Source organism: Bos indicus, chromosome 23 (assembly GCF_029378745.1).
Source record: "Bos indicus isolate NIAB-ARS_2022 breed Sahiwal x Tharparkar chromosome 23, NIAB-ARS_B.indTharparkar_mat_pri_1.0, whole genome shotgun sequence".
Taxonomy (NCBI): domain Eukaryota; kingdom Metazoa; phylum Chordata; class Mammalia; order Artiodactyla; family Bovidae; genus Bos; species Bos indicus.
Window position 1 is genome coordinate 38,027,339 of NC_091782.1, and position 20,229 is coordinate 38,047,567.

At 39.5% G+C, this 20,229-nt stretch overlaps 1 long non-coding RNA gene across 1 annotated transcript in view; it reads left to right on the plus strand.

The window, feature by feature from the left end:
* The window catches only part of LOC109576969 (uncharacterized), a 29,375-nt gene extending 16,446 nt beyond the window's left edge, over positions 1 to 12,929 (plus strand). Inside the window, exons 2-3 of the long non-coding RNA XR_002183455.2 lie at positions 7,284 to 7,400; positions 12,803 to 12,929. This is a non-coding gene — a long non-coding RNA (uncharacterized lncRNA). The remainder of the gene's footprint in view (positions 1 to 7,283; positions 7,401 to 12,802) is intronic.
* The last annotated feature ends 7,300 nt before the right edge of the window (positions 12,930 to 20,229 follow it).

The following is a 20,229-nucleotide window of genomic DNA, read 5'->3' on the forward strand; positions in this document are numbered from 1 at the left end:
AGCAACTTGTATGCTTAAAATATGTACCATTTGTTGCATATCAATTATACTTCAATAAAGCTGTTTTAAAAAACTAATACATTATCTATTATTATCAATTACTTAAGTGTCTTTTTAATACACACATTCACATACACAAGTACATGTTAGATATATTTAACAGACACTTGGATTCATAAAAGAGAACAGCTATTATCACTGTTTGCTGTTTCTAGTCACAAGTTTACATTAAGCACTTTATGAAAGATGAAGCACTTCCACATGTGGAAAGACTGTTCCAAACGAAAAAGCACTGTTTTCGTGGAAACCAAGAGGAGATTTTGTGTGCCTGGACTTACTTTCCTTGTTGCTTGGCTTCATTTAGTTGGTGAGAACAACAACACAAGAGATGCCCACACAGTTGTTCTTGTTGAGGATCAGCCAGGACCTTGACCCAAGTTTCAGAAATATAAACTCCCATAACTTGATCTCTGCCACAAGGATATGTAAAACAGTAGAATAAAGCACACTCTCAACTCTAAGGGATTTTAGATTGCTTCTATATTATAAGTGAAGAAATGGAGGCTAAGAAAGATGAAATTATTTATCCACATCTTGGTAAAGGCAGTTAAATCGAGAATCCCGTGTTTGCTGTGATCAAATCCTGTGCTTTTTTCTTAGTATCCAGCACCATCCTCTGAGTATTTTCCTCGTAAAACACCCATTAATCATATTCTTTATGAAAACCATCTTTTTACATTTTGCTTAAACATTTTTGTTTAAGTACAATGAAAAATATTCAGGCAATCTTTTCTTTTGTCAAGCCCATCTGCAAACTCCAGATATGACCTTTTGGAAACATAGCTATTTAATTTATACACACTGGGGACAATGGCCCCTGATTTTGTTCCTATCTCCTTGTAACTCATTTTTCATTATCTGTGGTGAAGACAATAGTCTCTGTCCTTCATTTGGAATAACTGTTTTGAAATCCTCTTTTAAAACAAAAGTATCAGGTTAAGAGTAGTTTCTGTAACAGTAAACTCTTTAAATACAAGAAAAATATGCAAAATCCCAAGGACCTCTTAATCATATTACTACAATCCAGGTAGAATTAAATTAATTTAATTTCATATTTAAATATTCACTTTTTTCTTTCTGATTTCAAAAGTATTTCCTGTTCATGAAAAAAAAACTACAGAAAACAGAGAAAAGCTTTAAAAAGATAAAAACCACCCATAAACTCATCAACTAGGTATAGCCATTATTAGTATTTGCCATTTTTTCAATTTTATAAATAGACATATAACTAAAGATGTTTAATTAACTAAAGAGGTATAGACATAGCTATAAAGACAAAAGCAGTGTCACAAATAAATTTAGTATATTCTCAATTACTGCATTATAATCCTTTCTTCATTACTAAAATTATTTGCAATATCTTTCTTAGGAAATGCTTATTATTCAGTCATTACTACAGTTGAGCAATTTGTAGTATAGCAATAATATGATACTGTACCATACCAGTTCATACTATATCAAAGTATAAATTATTATATTATTATTTCTTCTCTCATTACTGGATATAGAAGTAATTTTAAGCTGTTTATATGCTTGTTAATCTTCATCAGCATTTCTGATTTTTCTCATAGGACATATTTCTGGAAAGTTGACATTAAGTTTAAAAGTTAAAAATTGACCAAATGTAGATGATCATATAAGCTAATTCAAGGTTACATAAAGTTCTTCTTTAAAAAGACTGTGTGCCAAGTGCACTTGGAAAGTAAGAATGGAATGCATATAAAATGTCTTTTTCCATGCATAAGCATCCAGCAGGAATAGTAGCTATCTAATTTTAAACATTTTGCTTTATTTCCCTTTATAGTAATAGTGGAATAATATTTGCACACAAATTCCCAGTATCTGGACATTATGGTGGATTTGAAACTGAAAAACTGTCACTGCCTAAAAGACTAGTTCCTAGAAGATCTATTTAAGATAAATTTTTAATAAAGGCATAAGCGTATGGTGTCACCATGGTGATAAAAGGAAGCTGGGAATACCGTCTGATAGAATATAGGTTGAATTAAAAAATAGGCGGGTGATACAGCAGAAGTTCAGCCAAAGAAAGGATCAGAAGCAAGAGCAGAGGGTTTCTCTAATGAAGGAAAAATAAAGAATCACTGAAGTATTAGATTTCGATTAAATCATGTGAGTGCCACATTTAGTTTTCTTTCTCTGTGTCTACTCATCAAACCTTTGGGCTACAGAATCAGTGCATAGTACCCCGTCCTATCAGTGGGCAGATCTCAAAAACAAGAGACGTAACGGTCCTTTCCCAGAAAGCTTCTTACAGTGTACCACAGGGCTTTGTTGTTGCTGGACGCTAATTCTCTCAGGGCAAGGGGAGGGAAGGGTGAGCGGATGCTTCACCTCAAGCTGTTGGCAACAACCAGACATTCTCAAGGTATAATGAGAACACTGCCTGAGAAGATAGAACAAAAGGGACTTTAAAAAAAAAAACAAAAAACGATTCTTTCCCCCTGTTATTCCTGGGGCTGAGAATCTGCATGGATGCTGTTTAGGCATAATAAGCTGGAGAAAATATTCATTCTTGTTTTTGCTCTCCTTAGATGGGAAGGTAGAAGAAAAGGGTGGAAAGAACACGGACCCCCCTCACTCTGTAGAAATGTGACATCAGGACAAAGGCACTTAATTTCTCTCTTAGCTTCTTCATCAGTCAAACAAGGTTAATGCCTCACATAATTGTTGGGAGGATTAAAGACCCTGATAGAGCACTTAGTACATAATAAACACTAGGATGAATTTCAGTATTTATTATTACTGGTGTTATTTATGGATTAGCTTGGGAGATGCAAACATTTCCTAAGTATCATTAATCTGCATTCATATGGTACGAAGTGGGCCAAAACAGAAAACAACATGATAATTATTGGGAGAAAAGAAAGATTTTTAGGTTGGTCAGTGCCCTTTGATTTTCCTTAAATATTTCAATGAACCATGTTCTAAATATACCTGCCAGTATATACATCAACTTGCAGGATGAGAATTCCACTGAGATTACATTTCCACTCCTGAAATTGTGCTACCTTAGCTTACGAGATAAATAAGGCCAGACTTTTGTTCAAGATGATACCAGCACTTCCCACACATTAAGGTTCATATGATATCACCTAAGGATCTTATTAAAACACAGATTTCTATTCAGTGGGTTTGGGGTGGGTCTTGAATTTCTGCATCTCTAACAAGCTTACAGGTGAGGCTGATGCACTAGCCTACACCACACACTGGGGCAAGGGAATAAACCAGTAGTTCTCAACAGGGGGTGATTTTGTACTCCCACGGAGTACTTGGCAACACCCAGAGACAGGTTTGCTTATCACAAATGAGGAGAGACATCCAGCGGGTAAAGGCCAGGAAGGCTGCTAAACATTCCACAATGCACAGGGCAGCCCTCGTCCTAAAGAATTGTTGGGCTCAAAATTCAGTAATACCCAAATATCAATGGAGCCCTGGACTAAACAAATCTTCACCACTTACTGTAAACCATTTGTTGTTGCTGTTTAGCCATTAAGTCATGTCTGACTCTTTACCATCTGAGCAACCAGGGTAGCCCTTTTTTATTCATACCTAGATTCAGAAGTCAAAAAGAAGGAAATTGGGGACTAGAAATATTAAAAGTGTGTTCATGCATCAATAACAACAACAATGAAAACCACAGAGCCTACAATGGGTCACCCCAACAGCATACCCTTCAGTTACGAGTTATACTTCTGGCATGGAGACTGATAGTTTTGAAGCCACAGATCCTGGACATGAATGGGGAGTGGCCATGAGGTCCGTGAATCTGTCTGCCCTGAATAGACACAGGTAGCTGCCTGGAGATAGCAAGTGATTGAAAGGGTGGAGCCTATATTCCCACTACCTGCAGAGACAAAGGCCAAACCCCATCCTGTAAAAATGGCTCTACAATCTAGGCATGGGCACACTGCTTCAAACTGCCCTTTTCTAAACTAATATTTTCCTCTACTGGCATCTGACAAACTATTGTTTGACAAACAAAGTTTTGATTGATTAGGATGGAATCCATCAACATGCTTATGAGTGGACATGTAAAATTTTTTCTTCTAGGTTCATCAGTTTACTTTTACAAGTTGCCTTCAGGATTGCACAAAGATACTTTCATTAGCAGAACTATAATCAACACCAGCTGTATTCAGAATTTAATAGACCCACTTGGCCAATCATCATGTAACAAAATAATTTCTCTTAGAGCAAGAGAAAGATAAAAGACAGAGGTTGGAGTTTAAATAGAAGACAATTCAAAATTATAGAGAAGGTTTATCATTTCTCAATGGTATATCCAAGGTTTCTTGGAAAGAAAATGAGCTGGTCTTCTAAACGCAAAATGAAACTCATGAAAGCCTTCAGGCCATCATACATTGGAGAACACTTATCTGGTATCATGGTACTTTTGGGTCATTCAAACATGACAGTCCAAAAACTGGATAACAAGCTCCCTGCCTCAGTCTCCCCATCAGGAATATAAGGTATTTTCCTAGTGTTTGATGTCTGGTGGAATTAGAGGAATAAATGCCATCACCAACTCTATGGACATGAGTTTGAGCAAGCTCTGGGAGTTGGTGATGGACAGGGAAGCCTGGCATGCTGCAGTCCACGGAGTCAGAAAGAGTCAGACATGACTGAACTGAACTGACTGAGAGGAATAAAAATGAACTAGTCCACACACAACCTAGGAGATGGTGGACACCAATCAACTGTCAACCTTTTGGAGGCAGCTATACTTTTTTCCTTTTTTTTAAATTTAAGATCAAAATATCTCATAAATAGCTTCAAACAAAGGAGAATATCAATGGAGTTCAGAAAGCAGGAGACTAATATCTTATTTGTCTGTGTATGGATGTGTGTATGATGAATCCAAAATTTGAAGATTTTATCGATATAGATTAACTTCAATAAGGTCTGGAAAACATGAAAATGTTATCTCTCACATTTGCTCTGACCTTTCTCCAATTTCCAAGTCAGTTAATCAGTGTTAATAAGCACATATTCTGTTGCATAATAGGATCAGGTCTGTAAGCAAATGTTATGTTGGGAAAAGGCCTGAATTCCTTTTAAATGACACAGAATGCAGGTCCTGGGAGTGAATCATCTGTGATGATTTTTTTAATCTACTGAAAGGGAGTGAAAAGGCCTCGGAGAAATTGTGTTGTCTTTACTCTGCCCTATGTTGTGTAAGGAGGATGCAGAAATAGGCTTATTTTAACATGTTTTATGAGCTTACTCCTATTGGCCAATAACAGCTATGAGGGGTCTTCTGTGAAATTTATCCAAACCTCACAACAGAGGAAATGAAGAGATCTCCACACTGTTAAATGCGCCTCTCTTCTCACATGACACTGACACAGCCTTGAAGAACTGGTCAAATTTAAGCCCAATCACAGAATTTTGGGACTGTGAAGACCCTCCTCCCCGACTGGAGGCAGAAACACTTCTCCAAAGAAGGAGATTCTCTCAACCCGTTATTAAATCTGTCTGTCCATCAACCCATCCGTACCTGGCTCTCCTGTAATTAAACCGAATGACTTGGGACTCAGTCTAAGGCTATCGACAAATGCTAAATGAATTCCATACATGGTCTTGGTAGGAGAATGTGGATCTTTTAAAAAGAACAATTATCATGAGGTGGCCTCACCATATTTACAAGCTCAGAGTGAAAGCAGGTTCAGAGCTGTGTGTCAACACCAACCATTGTTCCTATTAGGGTCCAATTTTCACGATATTTTTTAAGAACGGTAGAATAAGGTTAGTTGGAACATGCAACTCTAATCCCTTTCAGTGCTTATCACTCTCCAAACATTCAATAGCCACCCCTTAATACCATTACCTCTGGGACAACATTTGAGGAGGCCTGTGCAATCTAACAACAAGAGACCCGAGAGAAAGGCTGTGGTTTAAAAGCCTGGTTAAAGATTAACACAAACAGTAATAAGAAGGTTCTTAGGAAAGAATCAGGACATCTGCAGCTGAATCCCGCTACCTGCTGAGGGTTGCTTAGCAACCGGGTCTACCACTGCCCCAAGGGTGTTTTACTTTACAATTAGGATTTTTGAAGGGGAAGAGGGGGAATGGGGGGAGGTGATTCCTAGTGAAACTGATGGAGAGCCATATATATAGATACGTGGTGTTGTGTTATTTTTTTTTAATAGGGAAATGGTGTCACTCAGTCCTTTCAAAGATAGAACACACTATAAAAGCAGATTTTTTTTTTGTATGTAACTGACAAAAATCTAGCAATAACATGGAGTTTTAAAAGTGACATTTTGACTCTAAGGGAGGAATTATTTGCAATTTGTTTTGAACAGAAGCTTAGTTCATGTCAGATGTGAACCTCCAGACAATCATTAGTTTAAACTGCCTGCTATGTGTTTAAAAATTTCAGTCAATTTAGAGCTGATCTGAATTGCAAATGTGATGGTAATAAGCCATTAGGGAGCTGCATATCTTATTTTTTTTTTTTTGCACTTACAACCCTCTACTTTAAGGAGCTCCAACTACATTGAAATATGAAAATATCATTTTAATCATGCGCACTGTCGACAAACACAGAAACGTCAGATACTCAGGATGGGATAGTGGCTTCAGAGGCTAAAAGAATAAGAAGCTGTGACAAGAATGAAAAAACACATATAACCTTTACTTTAAATGATATACAGTAGTAAATTTTTCCAAAAACAAATATTCAGTTATGTTTGTAATGTAACACGAATCTCCAAGCCCAACATCTGGATAAAATTTATTTTCGTTGGATTTTGGAATTAAGAGAAAGTTAGTCCAAACCCTTTATGAGGTCACTTGGGAAATCAAGAAAACAGCTTCTATGGTCAGGTTTCAGCTCTCAGTACAAATAACGAGGTTTTAAGGGTGCTTATTGAAAAAAAAAAAAAAAAAACTCTTCTTTAAAACAGCATATTTTGATTTTCTAAAATAGTATATGTTTCGATAATCTCAAAACCATCAGTGCCAACAGGTATTTTATTCTCTCAGAGGTGTTTCAGTTCAGGAGCTCTGGCGTGAGCATAAATACTGGTGATGCAAAATCCCATCAATGTTTAGATTTATCCATGGTCAGTGACATGCATATTTAATTGAACAGAGGACAATGGAATTGGGAAAATAAAAGTGAGCTTCCCATATTTTCAGTGAGTCAGATACATTTTCTTGGTTCTTAGATACTTATTTCTAAAACCATTTGATTTCAGAGTTAAGCTAACCATCGCATGGGAAATGCCTACTGACCAACTGGCCACATCAAATCATTCAGCAAGCGCTGCCAGCCTCAGTACAACACCCATCTCTTCTCCTCTGAATTCGCTAAGGTTTGGCCCTTGGCTTTGTTTCAGCTGTATGAATAGGACCCCAGAAATCCCAGCTCTGCCGCTTGCCAGAATCTTTGGGAAACAGGGAAACTTATGAGTAATACATTCATGACATGTTTTCTCTCAACAAATTAAATATTTGCTAAGATAAAGTGTAACATCATCGGTAAATATAGCACAATATGATAGAATTGGAGTCCCAGGGGGAAATCTTAGTTAGATTTTAACTCCAAGGGGCCTTAGTCACCCACAAGGTCAGGGCTCTGGCCAATCTCAATGTTTGTTTATAACCTTGAGAATGAAAGATAAGGGCATGAACTCTGTGATGTCAGTTATATTGGAGAAAGAGGAACCTCCCAAGTGTCAGCTTTCCTGCCATGTCTGGACTCCAAAATAAATTAATTAAATAATTTTTTAAAAAGGAAAAAAAAATCTCAGAAAAATAACAGCCCTTCTTTTTCACACTGAATTGCTTCACTTGATTTTCAAGTATGTCTCTCCAAACCATCATGATAATGGGGAGAGGCTCCAGCTATGTCTAAGCCAGAAATGCAGAGCATAAATGGAGTCAGTCATGCATAAGAATGGGGAAGGTGAACCCGGGTATGAGAAAGGGCCTTTTCTTCCACCTCATGCATCTTGCCTCCCTTTATCCAGCCATGCACCACTCAACAAATATTTACTGAGCCTCCTTTGTCTGTGAGGAGTTGTGCTGGGCACTGTGGAGCGGCTAGGATGTTTTAAGACGATAGATTCTGCACACCTGGAATTTACTAAGAGAAACAGAGCCTTTGCATGAATAAATACCATAAAAGATGGAGGTGAAAAGTATCAGAAGAGGCACATATAAGGCGCTGGAGCTTGGCACAGGCAGGTTAATTTACTGGCAGTGTAAGAACTGAATCTGTGGACTCAGAAAGATTCAAGTCTCCACTGTTTTCTGGACTTGAAAGAAACTAAGCGACATGCACACCTTCCTAAGTCTGGCTTCCCTGTCTGAAAAATAAGGACTGCTCAACAAACTTCACAGGTTTCCATCGTCAGCATTCTGTCTTTTCCAAAAGCTGTTTTAAATCTTCTCAACTCCTGCAATCTCTAGCTTACTACTCTTTCCCTCCCTCCCAGTAGATGACCTCAATTCCCATCCTGGGAAGAAAATGGAATCCGTCTGTTGGAAACCCACTCAGCTTCCTGCCACCGGCCTACACTCCTGACAATTGCCAACACCATCATACTCCTCCTCTCTCCTCCCATAGAATCATCATAATCTTGTGTATTGTGAAAGGCCGAAGAATCCCTCCTGCTCTAGATCTTATCAACCTTACCTCCTCTCAGAAACTTTATTGATTATTTTCCTATTCCTGTGCTTCAACTTCAAAAGCTCTTCTGCCTAATGCTCATCATTTTTATAATCCTGTAAGTCTCTAATATCTTGAGAAAAACAGAAATAAAAACCTTCCTCAATACCCCTCAGTGACCTCTTTTTCTATAGATTGCGTGCTCTCTGCTCTGTCTTCTATGGTTGCCCCTGAAGTGAAGTCGCTCAGTCGTGTCTGACTCTTTGCGACCCCATGGACCATAGCCTACCAGGCTTCTCAGTCTATGGGATTTTCCAGGCAAGAGTACTGGAGTGGGGTGCCATGGACATAAGCAATTATTTAAATTAATTAAGACTAAAAATTTAAAAACTCAGTTCCTCAGTGGCACCAGCCACATCTCAAATGGCATTATCACCACTGTAGAGGACAGTGCAGATCTAGACCTGTCCACAATCACGTGAGTTCTGCTGCTAGATTTCTGTGTTCTTTCTCTTTCTCCTTCTCCTTCTGGAAGCCTTCTCCGTGGTGACATGACATTCTTACCCCTTTTCACTTCTCGACTCACAGCATTCTGACAATTCCACTTCTAGATATAAAATGGAACTAATCGAAAACAGGGTCTCAAATATTGAAAATACTGCTGTCCAGGGCAGTATTGTTCACAATAGCCAAAATATGAGAGCAACCTGAGTGTCCATCAACAGATAAATGAACTAGATGTGGCATAGACATGCAATGGAATCTTATGCAACCTAAAAGAGAGAGAAATTCTGTACATGCTCCAAATAGCTGGACCTTGAGGACATTATACTAAATAAAATCAGGCAATCCTCAAAGGACAGACACTGTATGATTCTACTCAGATGAGCTAGCTAAAGTGGCTAATTCAAATTCATTGAGAGATAAAGTACAGCTGTAGTTTCCAAGGGCTGGGGGACAGGGGGAATGAGGTATTATTATTAATGGTACAAAGTTTCAGTTTTGCAAGAGGAAAAGAGTTCTGGAGATAAATGGCATTGCTGGCTGCACAGCAGTGTCAATGTATTTAATACAACTGAACTACTTCTTAAAAATAAAGTCGTAGCTTTTATGTCATGTATACTATGCCACTCTACGTATGTGTATATATACACACACACAACTATATATATATATATATATATATATATATATATATATAGAAAGAGAGAGAAAACACAGTTCTTAGTGGGTGTCTGGCACTGGACTAAGTATTTTGCATGAGTTGCTTCACATAATCTTTACAAAACCCGTAGACAGACTACTAACATCACTATTTTACAGATGTGTAATCTGAAGCTTTGAGTGATGTTTTCCACTACATCATAGTTTTTTCTCTATTCCCCAGCCTTCAATGGGCACAGAAGCAACTTTGCTTCCTATTCTTAGATTTGGCCTTGGCCTGAAGTATCGCTTTATACATCAACACAATCTCATTATCTTCCATGTTTTGAAAACAAAAACCGTTAAACATTTGTGTCAGTTATCTTCCAGTAAAAGTAGGAAGTTGGACTAATGAACTCTCAGTTCAGTTCAGTCACTCAGTCGTGTCCGACTCTTTGCGACCCCATGGCTGCACCACGTCAGGCCTCCCTGTCCATCACCAACTCCCGGAATTTACTCAAACTCATGTCCATTGAGTCAGTGATGCCATCCAACCATCTCATCCTCTGTCATCCCCTTCTCCTGCCTTCAATCTTTCTCAGCATCAGGGTCTTTTCCAGGAAGTCAGTTCTTCCCATCAGGTGGCCAAAGTGTTGGAGTTTCAGCTTCAGCATCAGTCCTTCCAATGAATATTCAGGACTGATCTCCTTTAGGATGGACTGGTTGGATCTCCTTGCAGTCCAAGGGACTCTCAAGAGTCTTCTCCAACACCACAGTTCAAAAGCATCAATTCTTCGGTGCTCAGCTTTCTTTGTAGTCTAACTCTCACATCTCAGTTCTGACCTTTTCCAAATCTCTAATTCTATTATACAAACACATTAAGATGAGAGGCCTCATCAGAGAGACTGAGAAAGAGATTGAGCGTAATTCAGAGAGACAATCAGTTTCCTTGTAACTTCGATGTCTTACTACAGCTTAATAGGTCTTGCCTTAGGAGTGGAGCCTCTTAAATATGACTTTTCACATAACATGCTCCTGACAGTATTTTTTATAAATGATCATCTATGAGTTATGAAGGATAAAGTCATGTGAATGGAATCTAAACGTCAAACAACAAGTCTCTCAGAAGCAACTGAACCTCATCCAACTGTAGCATAACTTTGGGAATGAGCTAATGAGTAAGAGAAAATACTGGAGAAAATGCTTTGGTTGAGCTAGTGATTTAATCTCTGAGAAGCACCACCAGAAATGTAAATAGAGGAAAGAAGAAAAAAAATTAAAATGGCCACAGTATTAAGAAATCTCCATGGTCATTCTCACAGTAGGTGAGTTGTACATGTAACCCTGAACTTTAAATCAGACGAATTCTGAAGGCTTGGAAGCAGACATATTTCTTCAATGAATGCTTCGTGCCTCCTCAGTCTTGGCAAACTTAGGTTTGTGAGAGCTCAGATGCGTGGAACTCCTGTCACAGTTTCCAGGGTAGGTAAAAGTCAATCATCTTAATCTTAATTCTGAGGCCACAGTGTGCTCGAGTTGGAAATCTACTCCATATGTTCATGATATTATTTTACAGAAGTTCTTAAAAGGTTTCTTCATGAGAATTCTGAGATTTCCAAATTTTCTTGGCCTCTTACGTTTGGTTTATTTTAACCATTAAATGAGAATATCATTAGTAAAAAACAAACAAAATAAATCCAGTGACTCTTCAGATCAGTTCAGTTCTGTTGCTCAGTCGTGTCCAACTCTTTGAGACCCTGTGAATTGCAGCACGCCAGGCCTCCCTGTCCATCACCATCTCCCGGAGTTCACTCAGACTCAAGTCCATCGAGTTGGTGATGCCATCCAGCCATCTCATCCTCTGTTGTCCCCTTCTCCTCCTGCCCCCAATCCCTCCCAGCATCAAGAGTCTTTTCCAATGAATCAACTCTTTGCATGAGGTGGCCAAAGTACCCAGTGACTCTTACTAACAGTCTTATATATTCCAGGCACTTTCACATGCATTATCTCATTTAAATTCTCACAACCAGCCAGCAGATTGGATGGCACTGTCCCCATTTTTTCAAACATTGAGGTACAGATGGATACATGACTTTCTCAAATGTGTCCAGCTGTCATATGACCTCAGCTGAGTACATCAGACTCCAGACATTTCCATTTACCACATCACACTCTTTCTAAACCTTGTTTCTTTTTACAGCTATGAAATGATAGATTTTTTGTGCAAAATATGGAATATGCCCTTGTTTGGAAGGAAATGAAGCCAAGAAATGTATTTTCTGCTACCTAGCCAATGTCCCAGCTGACCTTGCCAGCCACAGTGATATCATTATTTTCCTCCATAGAAAGGGTTCTTTATGTGGGTCCTGTAAAACCAAAAAAAATCAAGCAATTTGAATTCATATCCCTGTAAGGTTTTTTCGTGTTTTTTTTTTTTTTTTTTTTAATGCTCATTACTTATGTCTGTTTCTCTTTCGACTGAACTTGTCAAGCTGTTTTTCCGAGTATTCAGAATGTTGCCACCGATTTAGTCCTTTTGAGAATATAAAATTTGAACAGCTTCTATGGAACTAGAAAGTGCTCATTTTGATAACATTTGGAAGTTTTAAAAGTAAAATGGAAAAATAATGCAAAATGATCAAAAAGGCAAATGCTAAGATGATTTGCCCTAACCTAACAGCTGTATCCTCACTGAACTTTCTCTTTTCTGTTATCTTAAGAAAATGCAAATTTGACTCACTCTTGGAAGACAATAACAAAAGCAGTTTTAAACATCTATATAACATAGTTTTACCAATGAGTTCTCAAGTAGAATTAAAAACAGTGACAATGGAAGCCCTAAAAGAAGCAAACAATTATGTTTATGTTTCTGTTCTATGCCAAGTATTCTGTCGGCTGTTTTCATGTAGCATCTCTTTCTCAATATAACTTAATGAAATGGATTTTGTTCTCATTTTACAGATGAAGCACTGGAGGCCTTAACAAGGTCATACGTCTTGCCCAAGGTCACACAAAAAGTAAATGGGAAACCAAGAATCAGAATGAAGCTCTAACTCCAAAATGTATCTCTTTTTCGCTTTATTAAACTGCTGCCTTTAATTTTAAAATACGTGTGGAAGTAGTCATTTAACTCTATTTCCATCTCCTAGTAACTATTGTGGGGAATTCTTATAGAGTAATTCATACAGCCGTAGAACTTGCCAAGCAAATACATTTTTAATGACAATGACCAAAGCATACTCATGCAGCCATTTTAAACAGGTGAGGTGATCATTATATTTCTCCTCTGTTTAAACAAAGTTTCCATTCATTTAAGAAATATAGCATGGCAGGATGCATGTTAGGAAGAGATAAGACATGCTGCTGAGCCAACATCCGATGGGGTGAAGGCAGAGACCCATGATGTGAGGGGAAAGACAGTGATGTAAAATGTATTTTATCTCAAAGAAGCACATGCCTTGAGGTCCTTTCATGGAAAGTATTAAAGTTCAAGGAAAAAAAAAAAACTACAGTTTTTCCCTTATTTTCCTCATCCAACTGAAATGATTTATCTTACTAGTTTTCACCATAAATAGAAAATGTTAATAAAGTAACTGCACAAGTAACTATTCTATACTATATAGTAAGATATTTTCTATTTAATCACAATGATGGCATTAATATTGAATAACATTAAATAGGTCATTGGAATCAGTTATCATTTGAGGAACATACACAGACCTACTTCATGATTTTTGCATTTTTCCTTTTGTAAGAAAGAAGCATCAGTTGAAAAATTAGAAGGACATAAACAAAACTGACCACGCTAAGGCAACAGGCACCCAGCGTCTTTGTGAAAATGCTCAGGCTCACTCTCCTGGCACGGCTCTCTCTTCTGTCCATTTGGAATCTCCAGTTCTACCATCCCTTGGGTGTTCCTTCCCCCAGAGATGCCACTAATCTGACTTGATGTGAAAAACCCACCCAGAGCCATCATCACCGGGTAATGCCAACAGGGGCGTGGGGGGTGAATTTCTTGTTCCTCCTACTTCTTGATTCTCCCATGCCCTCAGAATGTGCTGTCTCCAGGAAGCACTCAGATCTTCTGTGTTAGTAAAATTCTACCCAGAACTCCCATCACTATCCCGGTTTGCCACACTGGTCTGCAACTAAGAGCAGATCAACCCACGCTGCTCCCTCCAGCATGAAGAAGCAAACCTAATGCTCTTTTCCAGTGAGTCAGTGCTCTTCCCCTTGTCCACCCCAAGCATGGGAAGATTTGTTAGTTCTTCCTACTCATCCATCTTCTCCCATCAGACAGCTCTGGCTGCATTGAAAGTAGTTCTTCTGTTCAGTTACATGTTGGTCACTCCACTCACCATGATGTACAGCACATGGCTTGGGCTGCCCCAGCTCCTCCCAGCAGAGCTGTGTTACAAGAAGCATCGCTTTAAAACCTGTCAGCGAGCAATACTCCAGGCGACCACACGGAAACTCCTATCATTTGATGTAATGGGGATGTTTTCTAAGTGGCAATGCTGCAACTGCTTGGAAAACTCAGGACTCATGTCTCTGACACATGGCAGCCTGGGACTGTGACACGACCATCTTCTTCTTGGCCTGGACTTCGGTCTAAGATTTATGTGTTATGCTCTATCCAATATCCCATGGAACACATTAAATCCCTTTATGTGGGTTCAATTTGAAGCACTGTCTTCACATGAACTTAATTTGAAACAATGTCAAATCACATTTATTTCTCCAAATATGCTTCTAATATCATGTGTAAACTTAGAGCATGAAAATCTCCCACCCAGCCAAGATGACTCTTGGAGGGAAAAAAATAAAAACTGTTGAAAGACATTTACTAACATATACTAGTTTTGACAGCAAGGAGATCAAACCAGTCAATCATAAAGGAAATCAACCCCGAATACTCGTTGAAAGGCCTGATGCTGAAGCTGAAGTTCCAGTATTGTGGTCATCTGATGTGAACAGCCGACTCATTGGATAAGTCCCTGATAGGCAAAGATTGAGGGCAGAAGGAGAAGAAGGTATCAGAGGATGAGATGGCTGGATGGCTTCACCAGTGCAACGGACATGAACTTGGGCAAACTTGGGGAGATGGTAAGGGATAGGGAGGCCTGGTGTACTGCAGTCCATGACGTCGCAAAGAGTCAGATACAACTGGGCAACTGAACAACAAGTAGATTTTAACATATACTAGAATTCTACCAACCTATATTAGTGTTTCTCAGCATTGAATGTGTATCAGAGTCAACTATGGGGCTTTTAAAACATTACAATTGCCTTGGCCCCAAGTTGCCTATGTCTTCTTTCAATAGATCAAGTTATTCAAGAATTTTTCATGGTTCTGCTGTAATAATATTATAAGACTAACTCTGAGACTTGAATAGGAATATGGATAATTAAAAATAACCTTGAACATCTCTACTGTTTGAGAAATGAAAGGGGAATAATCTTAAATGCTACAGTAGCTAAGAAACAGGTCCACATTCTCATCAGCGTCTGCTTTTCCTGTTGGGGCCCAGTCTAAGAATTCTAGCTGGTAAATGGGTAAACAGGAAAAACGCCCATACAAATGATAAAAAGACTGCTATTAAGAGAGTGACCCTTATCCTAAAGCTTTTTGTGACACTTTAACAATTTGCCTTTTTGATAAAATTGCTATTTCTCTATAGGTCATTGCCTAAGTTATGCTGGACTCCTTCAGGCTGCAAGAATCAGAAATCTGCTCAATCTACTTCAAATAATGGATACATTGTAAAGTTCTATGGGGTGGAAAGAACCTCCAAAACCATTGGCACAATGTACACCAAAGTGGGAAACAGAATGCTATTCATAACTGTTTAGGATAACACAGATGGCGCCTTGACAGCAACTTTAGAATTCATCTCCTTGGAAAAGATGGAACAGTGGTCTAATCAGGAAAAGAGAAATTATGCTAGGTACTTCAAGTAGAAAGAATTTAACAGAGTAACTGGTTTCACAAATAACAAAGGTGATAAAGAGTCCAACAGGGAAGGCAAACTTCATCAGAACAGAGATAATCTGCTATCACTGAGGGCTGAAGAAACAAAGGGAGAGGCTACGGTGTTACAGAATCCACAAAAAGTGGCCACCGGGGGAAATGGAGCCATGGCGGGCCTGCCTAATGGAAGCTGGAACTCTTGAAGAAGGTATTTTCAGGAAAAACTGGAATTGTGAAGGTAATACAGCCTCTGCCTGAGACATCAACCAAGATAAGAAGAGTAGGTTTTCTCCCTTCCTCCTGCAGTCAGACCTCTCACTAGTGCCTTCCACTGGCTTAACATAACTGAAGGTAGTGATACAGATCAGGGCGGGAGAAGGCCAGGGGGAAGGCCTGAGGGCAAAGAGGCAAATTTCAGCACAGAGGGCCATCCTTGGCTCCCAGCTCCATTACTCTACCCATCCTGATGCGGCATCTCTCTGTCTCTGCTTTACCCTCTGTTCTTAACTTCCATCTCTTTATAGGCTATGAATTCAAACACATCAAAAGAAAGGGTATGTTTGGGTTGATTTCCCTGCTCAACTGCAATCTGTGCTATTAAGAAGAGGTCTCACAACAGGCAGCCCTCTTCAGGACTATCTGTGATTCAGCCACTGATCCAATCAGTTATCGATTTCTTGGTAGTCATTTGGTACAAAGCAAGACAACGATTACAAAAGAAAACATCTGCAGCTAATTTTCTCAGGAGACATATTACATGTAGAAAGCACTTTGAGTTTGTATAAATTGTGTCCCTCCCCCAGTTCATATATATTGAAGGCCAAATCCTCATTACCTCACAATGTATTCAGAGATAAGATCTTTAAAGAAGTAATTAAAGTGAGGTCTATAGGGTGGACCCTAATCCGATATGACTGGGGTTCTTATAAGAGGAGGAGAATAGGATACACAGAGAGAGAAGACCACATTGAAAACACAGAGAAGTTGGCCCTGTGTCTACACCCAAGGAGGAAGGCTTCAGGAGAAAGCAACCTTACCTTGATCCCAAACGTCTAATGTCCGGAATTGTGAGAAAATTAATTTCTGCTGTTATTAGTCTGTAGTACATTATTATGGCAGCCCTAGAAAACTAATACAGTCAGTGTATTAGATTGAACTATATGTACCGATTATCTATGTTCTGAAATTCAAAGGTGTGTGATCATGTGCTTAGTGGTGACTGTTTCAGACACTAGCTCTCACAGTGGTCTTGGTGTTGGTCAGCTGGTGAGGTTCATAAATAGCAGAAAGTTATCATCCATAGCCTCATTACTAACAGTGTACTTCTCAGCCTTTGCCTGTGTCAAAACCCCATCTGTCTGGACAAACACCAGGACTACCCCATTCTTTACCCATAGATACATTGCCTGGACTACATTTTCCATGTGCCTGGCTTTTGCTTGTTCTCACTTCCCACATTATTTCTGAGATCACAACCACCCACAATTGGCTCATCTTTAAAATGGGGAAAATACTACTACCTACCTCATAGGGCTCTTGGGAGGATTAAATGAGTCAACAGGTGTGAAACATTCAGAATGGTGTCTGACATACATGAAATGCGATATGATTATTCACTATTATTAACATCATTATCATTTTAGATTTACAGGTCATTATTTTTATGCATAAGGTGCTGTTGTTGCTCTGATTCCCCTTTACCACATCATGCACCCACCCCCTACCTGCTTCAGGTGTTGGCCCTAAAGGTTCATACCTGCAAACCTCTCCAGAAGACTGTCTGTGGCTGATGAGGAGTCGACTCCACAGAAGCTGTCTGGGGTGTTATGCCCCTTTCCCCAGAGACAGTTCATGGGCCAATGACTGCCTAGCACAAGGGGTGAAGCAGCCTGGTCCCTTTGCCTCTGTCCAGGACAACTCTTGGTATGACTCCCTCTCCAGGGTCCTGCAAAGAGAACAATCTGTGCCTAGATGTTTTCTGAAACCATACTTTTTGCTTAGCTTCTCGCCCTGTCCTATCCCACTTCCCCCACTCCCTTGCAAGGTCCTCCTGAGAGTGTCACCTCAATTACTGACTTGCACAGGACTCAGAAACTAAAGAAAATGACCTCAGAGACCCACCTAAGGAGAGTGTGGTTTGTAGACTGTTTCTCATATACTTTATATATTTCTATTCTCTGCCATAATATCTAACAGTATGAGTCTCACATCACACGTTTAAACAAACGTTTTCTGGTCGATCCATTGAAATAGCTACAAAGAAAATATTTACAGGAGTAAAGACTATCAATTTCAGCTGTAAAGACCCAGAGGCCAAGACCAGGGATGCAAAATACAGGAACCATGCAATGGAAGAACCTGTTCATGTGTCTTCACAACTGATATAAATCGCAGTTGGCTGAGAGCAGTGATTGGTATTGAATGTGAGCGCTGCCGAAATGAGAGCATCAAGCGTGTCACTTGGTGGCTGCACGTGCACCCAGGGAGAATGTGAGGAATATTGTCACTGAACACTGTCATATGCTTTGTGGACAGGTTGTGTCATCCTGGTGACAGCACATTCTGCAGAAAGGGCCTCTGAGGAAGTCAGAGGACAGGTCTTTATCTTTTCCGTCCTCCTGAGATGACGGGAGCAAGTTTCAATTAAAGGCAATAAAAGAATGAGCGCGTCCTACACTACAGCGAACAACCTGAAGTTTCTACCTTACTACACATTATGTTTTATACCATAAAAGAAGAAAAACTAAATATGATCCAGAGAGAGAGAGCCCCAAGCAACTATAATAGAACCAGCTTGGCCCTTCTTCTCACAGCTTTACTGTTATGATCACATGAAGTAACGTATGAAAGCACTTTTTAAGAAGCAATGTGACATGATTAGGTGATGCAAAAGTATTATTGTTAATAATGTTGATAAAAATACATCCCCCATAGGTATACTTAGGCGTTTCGGGTATAATGGTTGGAATCCATTCAGTGTCAAGTGACAGAATTCTAACTTAAATTGGCCTTTAGCAAAAAAGGACTCAGTCACTGGGCAGACACAGCCCAGACAGCTCTAGGCACATGGTATTAAAAGTCACAGTGAGGACTTCCCTGCTGGTCCAGGGCTTAAGAACACTCCTGTCAAAGCAGGAGTCACAGGTTTGATACCAGGTCCAGGAGGATCCCATGCCACGGGCAACTAAGCCCAGTGCCACAACTACTGAGCCTGTGCTCTGCAACAGAGAAGCCACTGCAGTGGAAAGCATACGCCTTGTAACTAGAGAGGAGCTCCCATCTGACACAACCAGAGAAAGTACACATGCAGCAATGAAGGCCCAGGGCAGCCATAAATAACACCGTAAACTTAAAAAAAATAATAAAAGTTGCAGAAGTGTTGAACAGGAATGGCGTATCTGTAGAAGGGAACATACTAGTTGGTATGATGTATCAGTATTTCAGAGTTGTTAGGACTTTGTAACCAAAGGCACAGTGTTCTCCAATGGCTACTGCTAAGTTATACCAACATTCTAAAACCATGATTCTCAAACTACCATGAAGCAAAATAACTTTCTTGGTAATACATAGTTTTCGGAGCTCCAATACAACTTTTCTGATTAAGAAGGTCTTCATGGGCCTAAAGAATTTATACTTTTTTTTTTTTTAACACATTCCAAGGTTATACTGATGCTGCTGATCCTGCAACTGCCTTTGAAACTCTTCCAGAAGTTGTTAGTAAAGATACAGGTAATTAACAGATGATGAAAACCAAGTGTGAAAGCCAGAGGGCCTCTGAAGTCCCTCACTAAGAGATCATTTCCACCAACAGAAGGAAGAAAAAAAACTGGACTAGATTCTGGCTTAAAGTCAAGACAACAAAACTCTAGAGGAGGATACCCAGCTGATACAGTCCGTATTATAAAAGATCAGGACCTGGTTGAGACAATGGGACCTTGTCACTCGGGATGGGGATCACCTGAGAAAAGGTCCACCCCAATTCTTGAACCCCAGAGGCCTCTGCAATTTTGGAGCCTACAAATGTGGCCCACACACCCCTATTAAGAGCTAGCATTCTCCCCTTCATTGAAAACAATGCAAAAACTCCTCTCTCGCAAGGTAACATGATCCCCTCCCCACAAGGTACAATTCACAGCCATTGATTCCTAAAAATAGCCAGTGTGTCAAAACCCACCTCAGCATCTGCTTCTCAAGAACCCCACTCTGATGATGGGGCTCTAGCTGGCAATAACTGGGACCAGAGGCACAACAGCATCAAGAGTCTTCCTTTCCAACACTTCTGTCTTTCTCTGCCAATTGGCTAAATTCTCTCCCCATGAAGATAGTTTTTCAATCCTTTCTTTGGAAAACATAGCCAAGGACACATCAGACTCACATGATAGCAATTCTGTGGCCCGAGAGTCTAAGAGCATCTTTT